The 12,567-nt window shown below is 56.3% G+C and overlaps 1 protein-coding gene across 1 annotated transcript in view; it reads right to left on the reverse strand.

The window, feature by feature from the left end:
- CASZ1 (castor zinc finger 1) overlaps window positions 1-12,567 on the reverse strand; it is a 154,536-nt gene that overhangs the window by 48,815 nt on the left and 93,154 nt on the right. The window contains exon 3 of the mRNA XM_004385159.1: window positions 11,255-11,307. The gene's annotated coding sequence lies outside the window, so the exon portion shown is untranslated. The remainder of the gene's footprint in view (window positions 1-11,254; window positions 11,308-12,567) is intronic.

Consider the following 12,567-nt stretch of genomic DNA (forward strand, 5'->3'; position numbering starts at 1 on the left):
CGCGCGCACCCGCCTCACATGCCCTCCTTCCCTCGCGCGCGCGCGCCCTCATCGCACCGGCTCCTGCGGCCGCCCTATCAGGGCCGCGCGCTGGCCTTACTGGCCCAGTGCTTTCCCAGAACTCTGACTCCGGGAGGAGGGGGCGGGCCTCCGCGCGCTGAGCCGGTGTGAGGAAGGGGTGTCAAGAAAGCCTGCCTGAGCAGGGGTCCCGGGGCCGGGGCGCGCGCACCCACGCCAACTCTCAAGACGCCGGGCGCGCGCTCGCACGCTCGCCTCTGCCGCTCAGGACCCCCGCGGCGCGCCCCCTCCCCTGGCCGCGCAAACTTTCCCGCGCGGGCGCTCCGGGCCGCCGCGGTCGCGCCCACCTCCAGCGTGCAGCCAGTGCACTGCCGGACCCGGTTCGCTTACCCGGGACTAGCGGCTACTGGGGCTTCAAAGGGGTTTTGTTTCCCCCATGCCCTGAGTTTCCTCGTTGTTTTTTTTTTGTTCTGTTTTAGTTCGAAGAAGAAAAGCCTCCAAGGCGGCGCGGCTGGGTGTGTCGGTACACACGCAAGTCAGCTCGCTCCCCCGCACTCCGGCCCGAGGGGGCGCGGACGCGGCGGCCGCCTTGGATGGGTTTTGCCTTAAATGGACCCCGGCACCCTGTGGGCTCGCTCGCCCGGGCGCCCTCTCCACCGGCGGGACTGGGGCCGGTGCCCCCCAGGACCCCACGAAGGGGGTGCGTCCCCCCCCGCCCCCCGCACAGGCATAATCTCTGGGCCTTTCCCCTCCTCCTCCTGCCTCGCGGTTCAGCCACCAGCCGGGCGCTGAGGCGAGGATGGAAACACCTCTTTCTGCTGCCCTCACCCCGCCGAGCAGCCTTACCTGGGAGCATCCCCATCCCAGAACCGCGGCATCACCTGGGCCTCCTTCCTGCCCTCTTCCTTCTCGCCTCTACCTTTGTCCGGGTACCACGAAGGGCCTCGGCAGACAGAGCACGGGCACCCTTCAACCAAACGTGCCAGCGTCCTGCCACCTGTCCCCCTGGCCCGGGGGTCAGGCCCTGTACCCCATTGGACATCGGACCTCATTTCCCATCTCTCCCAGCTCATTACTGGACCAGGTGCTTTGTCCTCTCCTTGCTCCTCTTCCCCAGAGAAAGCAGTTTGGTGGGTCTCGCTGCCATGGTCCCTACACAGTCCCAGAAGTCCCTGCTCTAGCCATATATGCTGAGAAGCCTTAAGTTCTAGTGACCCAATTTACCCTGGGGTCTGGAGGGGCTCAAGGAAAGAGGTAGCCAGGTGAGCAAGCGAGTTGGGCAATTTTGTTAATGGAAGACACACACACACTCCTCAGTGCCTCCCCCCATTTTTCTGTCCCTTATAGCTCCTCTTCCTTCCTCTTTTCCCTTATTTCAGGAGCGGCCACACTGCCTTCAGATGAGGAGAGGGGCCCAGGTGCTCTCTGGTCTTTGGGCAACATTCAGCAGAATGGCGATGGCCTAGTTTTGCAATATTTCTATTTTGCAAAGGGAGGGACCCAGGGTGGCCTTCGGGCAAAGACTCAGGGAGTTAACAATCTATTCTTTCTCCTACTTTCCCCTTATTTTTCTTCGTCCTTTTTCTGACTGATCTTTAGTTCCAAATGGCCTTATAGGGAGTTTAACATCCTCCCCTATTTGACTGCCTATTCCTGGTTGCCATACAGCTGTCCACCCTCAGGTCTGCCCTACCCCTATGTAGGAACAGCAGCCAGAGAGGCTGAGAAGCTTTGCTGAGCCTCCCCTGGCCCTAAAAGCTGGAATAAGGGCAGAGAGCCCCTTAGACAAATCAAGCCACATGCTCCCCAAAGGCTGAGCCTGGAAGCTCAACTGCTGGCACAGGGCAACTAAGCAGAGAGGAATCTGCTCCCCAGATGGGATCTCAGGCTTGTCTGTGACCATGGCTGCTCTGGGCTACACACGCGCCTTTGGGCGCTTCCACCTGTGACTCCCCAAAGCAAGGACTGTATTCCCTTGAGGCTGTATGTCGGTAACTACAGGTGATCCCACATCCAGCTCCCAATCCCAAGCTTCTGCTTCCCTATCTGGGGTGTACACGGAAGCCTGAAGAGGCCAGGGAAGAAGGGCTGATTTCTGGGTGCGTTCGAAGAAGTCTGTGTGTATGGGGTGCTCCCTGCATACGTGACCTGCACGACCTGCTGGTTGGCTCTGAATACCCTTCTGGGCTACTGCTGATGGTAGTAAGGCTACAGGGCCTTACCCCTGACGAGAGCATGGGAGGTGAAAGGAAGAGAGTTTTCTCTTCCAATTACCTAGGCAGAGCCAACTAGATTAGTCTCCCCATAACTTTGGGGCCCTGGCAGACAAAGGCTGGAAAGCACTGGCTGGAAGGAAGGCAGAGCAGGCAGGGCCAGCTGGAGGGACCCACCAGGCTTGGCCAGTGGTGGAGGAAGGTGAGGGGCTGCCTAGAAAGCCTCCGCTCTGCCAAGAGACTGGCCAAAGTCAACCTCAGGAGGTTTAATAGGCCTGGCCCAAAAGCAAGGGGCCTCTTGTGGAGGAGCGTAGGTCAGAGAAGACGGAAAAGGGGGCCAACTTTGTGGGTTATGATCTAAGAAGGAGGCTGAGGCAACAAGGTCATCGGGTTGTGAGTCAGAGGTCACATAATATAGGGGTCCCCAGATTCACCTCTTCGTCTCTCTGGGTGCATGTGCTTGTACAAAGGCGAGAGGCCTGGACACCTTTTAAAGCCATGGCCCATTTTTGCCTTGACCACCCTGACGCGGTGACAGCAAGTTACTTCAGGTCAAGTACTTCTCTCACTACCCCAGTGACACCTCTTCAACCCTGAGGCCCAGGCCACAGTGAGGATATTTATGCCTGAGACTTTGGGAATGGAAAGCCCAACGCCACAATTCCTACTGGTCTCCAGGCCCTAGGCACAGAGCCACCAGCTCCTCTTAGACACCACCCACCCAAGAGAAAAAGAAGACTGGAAACCTACAAAGCAATCCCACCCACCAGCACCCCACATCAGTACCAGGGACAACTCAGCTCACCCCGACCAGCTTCCATCACTGGCTGCCGTTCCCCTTGCACCCCCCGTTTGCCCACTCATTCTTTCTCCCTCCTGAGCCTGGGGCCTTCTCACTCACCAGCCTGTTTATACACCAGGTATCCCAGGCTTTATCTGCTCTCGTTTTGAATTTGTAACTTTCACATAAACTGGAACAAAGCTCCTTTTGTTCCTGCACCCCACCCCAGGATCCTAATAAACTGGTTCCCTCTGAGGCGACTGGGCCAGGGCACAGAAGCCTTGGCCAAAGGACCATGTGTGCATGTGAACAAGCGTGTTCGCACCTGTGAGGGAGGCTGTGTGTTTGCATGTGATGGAGGGAAGGTGTCAGGGGGAGCAGGAGCAAGGGAAGACTGTGGACAGGAGCCACTGGTGGAGAGGTGGAGGCAGAGTTGGGAGACACCATGGCGTGGGCAGGGGGATGGGAAAATCTGTCTGCAGGGCACAAGAGGGCATGGGTCACAGCACGGGTGGGTGTCGGGCCAAGGGACAAACAGGGATGAGGAAGAAACAAAGGGGAGAGAAGAGCAGCAAAGTGGGTGGCAAAACGAAGAGCTGAGGCCACGCTAAGTGTAAGGCAGACGCGGGGATTGCATTATGGCCGTATAGGGCTGGCACAGCCGCACGCTCGGCCCTCTAATCCTGTTAGCCAGCAATCTCCATTCCGAAAGAGCTTCATTTCTTTGTGAATATTTGTAAACTAGATATCTAATGGAAAATTATAGGAAAATTATAGTGAAATTCATGACGGAGAAATCCGATTATCCCTAATTCAATTATGCCATCTTAGCCCACACAGCACATTTCCCATTTTTTTCCCATAAATACCGATGCCAGGGGTCCCGGTAATCAAATAAAATTGAAAATCATCTTCCCATTAAATTCAATTAGCCGCAATTTCTAAAGCCTATCAGAGATTTTAATTACTAAATTATAAAATTCTCCAATGCTAAATTGAAACCAAAAAAATTGCACATCCTTATATTTCAGAGAAAAAAAAAAAAGGCCAGCGAGATCCTTGAAAAATGCCCTCCTCTCTGTGCCCAGCTCCAAAGCAGGTTCCCCACCTGGAGCAACCTCCATGGCTGCCTACTTCCCGGGTGGGAAGGAAGCCAGGGGGGCAGAGGGAGGAGAAGGCCCAGGCAGGGGAGGGGCTGAGACATATTAATTAAACCTAGGGGCAAACCACACTCCTAGTCCCAACCAGCTCAGGGCTGTGTTGGCCCCCGTGGAAGACCCGCCTTCCTCACTTTGGCTGTCCTGGCTGCTGGGATGCCTTCAACCCTGTTCCCCACCAAACCTTCTATAACTGCCACCTTCTTGGCACACTGGACAGGGCACAGGCCCAGGGCATAGCCTGGCCTCGGGGCTCCGAGTGTTTCTGGGGCTGCAGAGCAGAGGCAGCCAGCTTCTTACCCAAGCACCCACTCTCTAACCACTCTGCCAGCCCCGGATGATGTGGGGCTGGGTCAGAGGCAGGAGGAGACGGAGCTGGTGTAGAGTGGAGAACTATCATGGGATGGTTCCATGGCCCAGAATCTTCTCCAGAGTGTTCCTAGGGGCATGGATTCTGGTGGTGTACCAGAGAGCTGGTTGTTGACATGGCCCAAATTTAGTCTCTCCTTGCACCCCTGGCTTAGTCTTTGTCCTTCTTACCCTCTCCTCGGAAGCCAACAGCCCTGGGCTGGCTGGAATGGAATACCCTTGTCCCAGGAGAGAGGCTCACTCTTTCACTTCCACCTCCTCTTAGGGAAGTGCTGGCCACAACTCCAAATGGTAGCCTCTCCTCTCCCTCCCTCCCCATCCCCCACAGGCCACTTACCCTGCTCTAAAGGGTGTTCTGAGAGTCAGGAGAGCCTGGGGAGGTGGCATCAGAGGTGGCATAAATTGACCCAAGGTCTGAAACCCAAGGAGGTGTCTGGGTGGGCAGCGGATGGCCTGGCAGTCTCAGGGCGGCCGGCAGAGGAGCTGGAGGCCCAGCACCCAGGGAGAGGAGCAGGTTTAATTTGCCAGGCAGTCAGGAGTGCCAGCAGGGGAGGCACCCGCAAACAAAACAAAAACAAAAAAGTTAATTATCTTTGGCTTTTTCTTAATAAATATCCAAACTGGCCCAGCCGGATCCTCCGCTTTGGAGGGAGAGAGAAGAAGGAGGAAAAAAACCCCAAACCAAATCCACCAGCCTCGTTCTCTCTCATGTCTACCTTTCTCTTTGTCTCTCCTCCACGTACTTATCTCTCTTATCAGAGTCGGTGGCAGTGCCACTTCACTTCCCAAATTTTGCAAGTGCAAGAGCAGGGCCATAGAAGCATCTGTTTATTTTTAAGTTTTGGGGTGTGAAGGGAGAGGGAGGGAGGTGTGGAAAGAAAAGGAGTGGGAAGAAACAGCACAGAAGCAGAGGGGAGAGTGAGAGAAAGACAGAAGGACAGACAGAAAGAAGGACAGATGCAGGGGAACTGACTGAGTCACACTGCCCCTGTGGGCACGCCCAGCCTGCGGCCCCGACCCAGGCAGGGACCTATTCTGGAATGTGCTGTTGGCACCTGATTCCAGTGACAATTATTAGCCACAGGAGATATAGGGATTTCTCCTTTTAAAACTCTGAAACCCTCTAGATCTCAGTGTCTACTTCAGCTCCCCTGTTCAGCTGCCTGCTCCCGTGCCAACCATCCCCTCTAGCAGCAGAGGGAGAGTTCCAAAAGACGGGAAGTTGGCTGTTCTGGGGGTGTGTGTGTGAGACTTTTCTGTACCGAATGGCAAGCATACCTGGAGAGAGGAGGAGAAATACATGTTGCCACCTGGGCCTACATGTTGGGATGGTGCATGTACACGCCTGAGCCCATACTGTTAGAAACATGTGGGAGAGCACGTATGTGCATGGGGGCCAGCCAGGACATCTGTGTGGTCCCACACAGAGCTCTAGAGTCCGACTGCTGGGCCCAAACCCCAGCTCCACCACTCTCTGGCTGTGCAACTTTGACCAAGTCACTGACCCTCTCCGAACTTCTCTTTTCTCAGTATCAAAAGGGAATCAAAATTAGTGCGTTGCCTGGGGCTGAGGGACTGCTAATGGGCAGTCTCTTTTGCAGTTGAGAAAGATGTTCTAAAATTAGATAATAGTGATGGCTGTACAACTCTGTGACTATACTAAAAACCACTGAATTGTACACTTGAAAAGGGTGGACTTTATGGCATGTGAATTACATCTCAAGAAAGCAGTTATAAAAAAGAGGGAAGAAAAATAGAACTTCTGCATAGCCCATAGCACACAGCCTGGCACACAGTAAGTGCTCGATAAAGATTAGTGGCTAATATGGGTCGGGATGGAAGGGCGGGCATCCCAGGGCCTGGCGTCCATGACTGTGTACTGCTTCATGCTTACAAATGTCTCCTTGGTTCCCTGGCGCCCAGGCCAGTGTTAAGCAGCTGAGCTGCCCCACGACACTTGGTCTCGGCTCCTGGGCGGCTGCCCACTGGCAGGGATGGGAGAGTCCATGGCCTCCTCCTGCTGCCCTGCAGGGGTCCCTGGAGAGGAGGCTACCCACCGTGGCAGGTGGCCGCCTTGGCCACACACACTCCTCGTCTCACAGAGCGCTCATATTTTCCATGTGCAGCAGACCGTGAATTCACCTTCATACTAGTTACAGGGTTATTTAGCTTCTCCTGACACTGACAATCACCAAACTTTAATTCGCCGCTTGGCTTCTCCCTGCTATGCCCTCTGCCCACCCCCAAAATCCCTGCGAGAGGATGGGAAGGGCCAAGGCCTGGCCCCCTCTTGCCCAAGCTTGCCCTGCAGAGTGATGGAGTGATGGGAGGCGTGGGGTGGGTGGTCAGAAGGAGAGTTTGATGGGCAGAGGGTGGGGGAGGGACCAGGAAGGAGGGAGGATGTAGCATTAGGGCCAATGGGAGCTTCCGTCCTGCTCTTGGGGCCTGACACTAATGCATTCAACCTGACACCCGCCCTGTCTTGAATGAAGACTTGCTGACTGGCTGCGGGTTTGAGGGATGGCAGTCCTGGTCAGGACAGATGGGGGCCAGGCCTCTCTGAGCTCCCAGGACTACGGCTCACATGGGACTGGCACCTCTGCCCTACCGCTGGACAAGCAGATGCCTAGCTGGCAACCAGCCCAAGGGAGCCAAATCCCCCAAGCCTGAGAAGCTGGTTCTCATTCTCTCCTGTCTGCCCTTCAAGCCAGCCCACCCTGCCCCACAGAGACTTCTCTCCGGCTTATTGCCCTGTTGGCGCTGGGCCCCTACTGAAAACTGCCAACCATATCATATCCCTCTTCCTTTGACAAAGGTGGGTAGGTAGGTCTGTTCACAGCTAGTGCCAAATGTCTGATGGGAAATGGGACACACCCAAGTCACATGACCCCAGGCATGGTATGGACACCAGGGCTGAATCCACTATCTGAGTGCCTGCTTCCTGGCCCCTTGGAGAAGCTGCTGCCGCCTCTCCCCCATGGCCAGCCTGCAAGTCTTTGTCCTTCTTTTCCCCTGGCTCTGGAAGACCTCCTCTTTCTGTCTACCCTGTGCTCCTACACCCTTTCTAGGAGTGGGCCCGGCTTTCAGAAGGTCCACAGAGGCCTCCTCCTGACTCAGGGGCCCATCAAGGCCAGAGGTCTCAGACTCCTCCTCATAACCACCCTCCATCTCCTGGTCACCATCATTTTCCCCAAAGCCTCCTGGGCAAGCGAGGGAGGAATGGTTTGGTTTGCTCTGAGAACAATCTGGGTGGAATCAAGGGATCCTTATTCATAAAATCCAAGCTGGTCCCGACAGCTGCTCACTAGACAGATAGGGTCCCAGGAGAAGAAAGCAAAGCGGAAAGGAGGCATAGAGACCAGAGGCCTGGCCAGGGAAAGGAGATGCAGGGAATCCATCGGAGGGTTCCGAGAGTGTATCCACTTCCTCCTGGCCCCATTCTATTGCCCACCCCTGCCAGAGGGGGAAGGGGCCCTGGTGGCCTGGGGCAAGAGAGATGTCAACGGGACCGATGGGAGAAGGGGCTTGTTGACTGCAAACTGTCCATTATGGCTCAGATTATAAGCATATTGCGCAGGGCTCTCTGCACGATGCCGGGGAAATCCAATACGCTGAAAGGTTAATGCAATCAATTAGGGTGACAAGGAAGTAAAGTAAAGCCTTCTGAGTAGATGAAAAGGAGACAGAGAGAGACAGAAAGAGTGTGCCATGGAGTTGGAGGGGGCGGTATGGGTGGTGGGAAGGCGAGGAGGGAAAGAAACTAGTGGGATGCAGAGAGCAGGCTTGGAGGAGAAAAGAGAGTCACAAAGGTGAGGAGGCCACGGCAAGAGGACAGGAAGAGAGGCCCAGCGGGAGCGGGCAGCCAGTGCGTGGGCCAGGGCTGACGGGCCACTTCCATCTCAGACCTCTGACAGCTTCCCTCTCTTCCTCGCCCTCCCGCCCTGCCAGCCTTTCCTCCAGACTTGCAGCCTGGCGCCCAGATGAGCTCGCAGCAGGAGTAAGGTGGCAGAGTGGCTGTTGTCCCTGATTTGCTGCATGGCCAGCAGCCAGAGTGACCCCCAGAGGCTGCTCAGCCAGAGCTACAGCCTGCTTCCACCTCCCCCAGAACAGGCCCAACTCGGACCCGGATTCATGCTTCAGCCTGCTTCACTCTCAGCAGCCCCCGCGGACTCCACCATCACAGCCTTCCCCAAGGCATCCCCTATCTACTTGCAACCAGCCTGCAGAGCAGACAGCATGGTGGTCAGGCCCCCCATTTTACAGACTGAGAAACTGGCACTCAGAGAGATTGTGTAACTTCCGGGCCCTGCAATGGAAGTGGTCGGCCCAGGACTGAACAGTGAACGTTGACAGCTCCCAGGCCACCACCCACGGGCACACTCCTTCCACAGCGCTCCCTGGAATTAGGAGCCTCGCTTTCCCCAAGAAGTCAGACTCAGAGCCCCTGCACACAGAGGATGGGGAACTTCATGGAACCTGCAGCCTCCTGCACTTTAGAGACCCAGGCTCTGGGAGGGAGCAGAGGAGGAGGGAAGGAGGGAACATGAGCACTCACTATCTGTTGGATCCTGGGCTGCTCATTCTCAGCCACAATTAGCTCACTTACTTGTCCCAAAAACCCTGCAAAGTTGATATTCTTCTTCTCACCTTACAAAGAGGAGACTGTGGATCTGAGGTTAAAGGGCTCAGTAAAGGCTACAGAATAGACATGTGGGGCTCTTGGTACACTAGCAGTAAGCGCTCTGAAGAAAAGGTGGCTGTGGAGCAGAAAAACAGCAGGGACTTCTAGGCAGGTGGGACTGAGCAGAGGATGAGGCCTTAGGAAAGTAGGGAGAAGTGGTCCCCAGAACAGACCAGGACTACTGCAAGAGGTCTGCAGCCTCCAGACAAATGCCTGGGCCTCTCAGAGCAATCCCATGGAAGATCAGAGTACAACGCAAGAGCCTGAACCTCTAGATCAGGGGCCAGCAAACTTTTTCTGTAAAGGGCCAGATATTTTAGGCTTTGCAGGCCAAAAAGTCCTTGTTTCAGCCCCTTAACTCTGCCACTGTAGAGCAAAAGCAGCCTCAGACAATACATAACCCAATGAATGTGGCTGTGTTCCAACAAAACTTTATTTACAAAAATAGGCAGTGGGCCAAATTTGACCCTCAGGCTGCAGTTTGCCACCCCCTGCCCCAGAGAATGGACACACCTTTGAGGCCCTGGGATGCCTGGCTCCATCCCACTGCCAGAGGATGTCATCCAAGCCGGAGCCTGCCAGAGATGGCATGGAGGAGAGGGTAGGGCTGGGCAGAATTCAGGGTCAGAGGCCTCAGGGAAAGCAAGAACTCATGACCAGCAGAGGGTGGAGAAGAAGGAAAGAGAACAAGCATTAGCAGGCGAAACAGATGTCCAGGTCCCAGTTCTAGCACCCAGAAGCCCTCCATCGAGCTTCAGTTTCTTGTGGAGGACAGGAAGGGGTGGAGATGTCCAGCACTCAAAATTCTATGATCTTTTATTCCCTGAGAGAGGAGCGAGGCTGCGGCTAGGAGGAGGACAGGATGGGGGGCCTGGGGCCGGGCTGGCCAGAGGGAGCAAGAGGCGTGGGGAGAGGCCAGGAGCAGCGCTGTAACCAGGGCGGTGCTGGCGGCAAAGGGAGGAATCCACGGGCCCCAGCGAGAGCGCAGGGTGCTGGCCGGGCCTGCCCTACACCGGGCCGCCTCTGATCATGTTTTCAGGGCCACTGCCCGCCAGCACAGACAATGCTGGGGGGAGCCTTTGAAGTCCCAAAGAGATGCCGCGGTGGGAGCTAGGCAAACCGCCTTCCTTCCCCCGTCTTCCTGTGGGGAGGGGGCCTTCAGGACAAAACCCGAAGCCGGTCGCAGCGGCCCCCTGAAATGTGCGAGACAAAGGGAAAACAAACAGGTTTGGAGCCAGGCGCACGGTGCCGCGTCTGTCCCCCGCCCCGCCGTGCTGGATGATGGATGGCTGCAGCCAGCCAGCTCGCCTGCCGGGTAGGCCCCGCTATTTACATAACACTGGCGTTCCACCGGTCACCTCTGACACGGCCGCTGCCTGGGGCCTGAGGCCCAGTGGCCCCATGGCTCCTGCACCACCGGGGAAACCCAGGCTGCCTGTGCAGGCCTGGCAGCAGCCCGGTATGCCCAGCTTGGGGGAGCCCTGGACCTGGGCACAGGCAGGACCCAGCTGCCTGCTCTCAACCTCAGGTCCACGGCCCCCTCCCTTGCCAGCATCTCAAGGAGGAAGGAGGAGGCCAGTGGGGCCAGTGAGAGAGGCCAGGATAGAGTCTAAGGTTTTCACGTCCACGTGGTTCTCTGAGCACAAGCTATAAGCAGAGCTTCCGGGGAGGGCAGATAGCACTGCAGAGATGCTGCTGGGAGCCGGGTGTGGTGTCCACTGGTCTGCCCAAGCCCTGGCACCGCAGATGCCCCTTTGCTCCACATTTTCTTGATACATTCCCTGACCAAAGGCCCGCCATTCGCGTGTCACCAGCCCGCTCCCAGCCTGGTATCCAAAAAGAGAAACTCCTGATGTGGCCCATCTTCTCTGCCAGTCTTGGACAGGCAGCATGGCTCCAATTGTGCCCTGTCCCCATCTTCCTTTCCCTCCCTGGGTACCAGGCATGCCCGGGCCCAGCCTAGGTGACACTGGCCCTGTTGGTGCTCATCAGCAGGGGCAGGATGAAAGGATCATGAAGGAGCCTCGGGCCTTACCTTGTACTGGGTCCTAGAGGCTCAACGCATACAGCTCGGGGAGTCACTTCATCCTGGGGAGGTAGAGAGGAACACCATTAGCATGCAGGTCTTCAAGAAAGGAAGCCCCTGACCCCACTGCACACCTGCTGTGCCTGCTGTGTGGCCCTGTCACCCTATAGGTCGAGAGGCTGGTGCCCCAGGAGGGCCAAGGAGGCCAAAGAATCCAGACATGCTGAGTTGGCACCGATTTGGGCCCATTTAAGTATACGCCAAAGTCTGAAAAGACTTTAAAACTGGTAGGGGCAGATCACAGTGGAAATGAGGTCTTCAGGACACTCCCAACTGAACAGAGAAAGGTGGGCCATGCTGAGCACACACCACTTTGGAGGCAGAGGTGGGAGTTCTGGGGGGTGGAGGGTGCTGGTTATGGGGCCTACATGCTCCCACAGAGCCTTTGTATAGCTGCCGTGGCTGAGCAGGGGTCCTTGTGGACGATGGCAAAATACAGCAGCCCCCCACTCCTTTACTCTTCTCTCCCGGCCCCTGCAAGTAAAAATGATAAACCCAAAACCCAGAGCTGTTAGCTCTCACAGGTGGGTGGCAGAGGGGCAAAGGCAAAGCACCAAGAAGCCCCAACCCCACAGGGACAGGCTGCCCAACAGCATCGTCCACCTGGGGTGCTACTGATGAGTGACAACAACCCACGCTGGGGGTCCAGGTAGGAAGAGGGAAAAGGATATCACACTATGGAAGGTCTTTAACGAACACAATTCAGTCCAGCCTGCCAGTTCCAGGCCCTCCAGACCAAAGAGTGTGTGTGGGGAGCCAGGCTCAAGGGTGACAGACTTCCTTATGTTGATAGAAAGCACTCTCGGCTTGCTGACCTGGGCCCACCTGCCCAGGCCTGAGCCGTGCCTTGCCCCCTGGACCTCAGAACTCACCCCCACTCAGGGAGGGTTTTCTGTTTATTATGTTTTTTCTCCCCACTCCCTCCTTTGTGGCTTATCAATGATGCAAGAGGAATAACACCAATTTCCTTAGGCTGTGTAATCCCCAAATCAGATTGGGGCGATTGTGGGAGGTGAGGTGACCTTGGACTGTGCTTCCGGAATGCCACCCAGTCCCACCGCCCGCTCTCTCAGTTCCCAGGACATATTTAGACAGATAACGCTAATTGTTCTTGACATGTCCTCCTGAGGAGGGGCTCGGCCCTCTGCTAGCTCTCGCTGTCTTTGCTGGGCTGCTGGGCGGAGGGTGTCCACCAGGGTGGAGTCTGCCCTGCTAGACTCAGGGCTGTGAGTGGCTTAGGGCCCAGTGGGATCGGGAGGTTG

This window comes from Trichechus manatus, unplaced genomic scaffold (assembly GCF_000243295.1).
Source record: "Trichechus manatus latirostris isolate Lorelei unplaced genomic scaffold, TriManLat1.0 scaffold00133, whole genome shotgun sequence".
NCBI classification, from domain to species: Eukaryota; Metazoa; Chordata; class Mammalia; order Sirenia; family Trichechidae; genus Trichechus; species Trichechus manatus.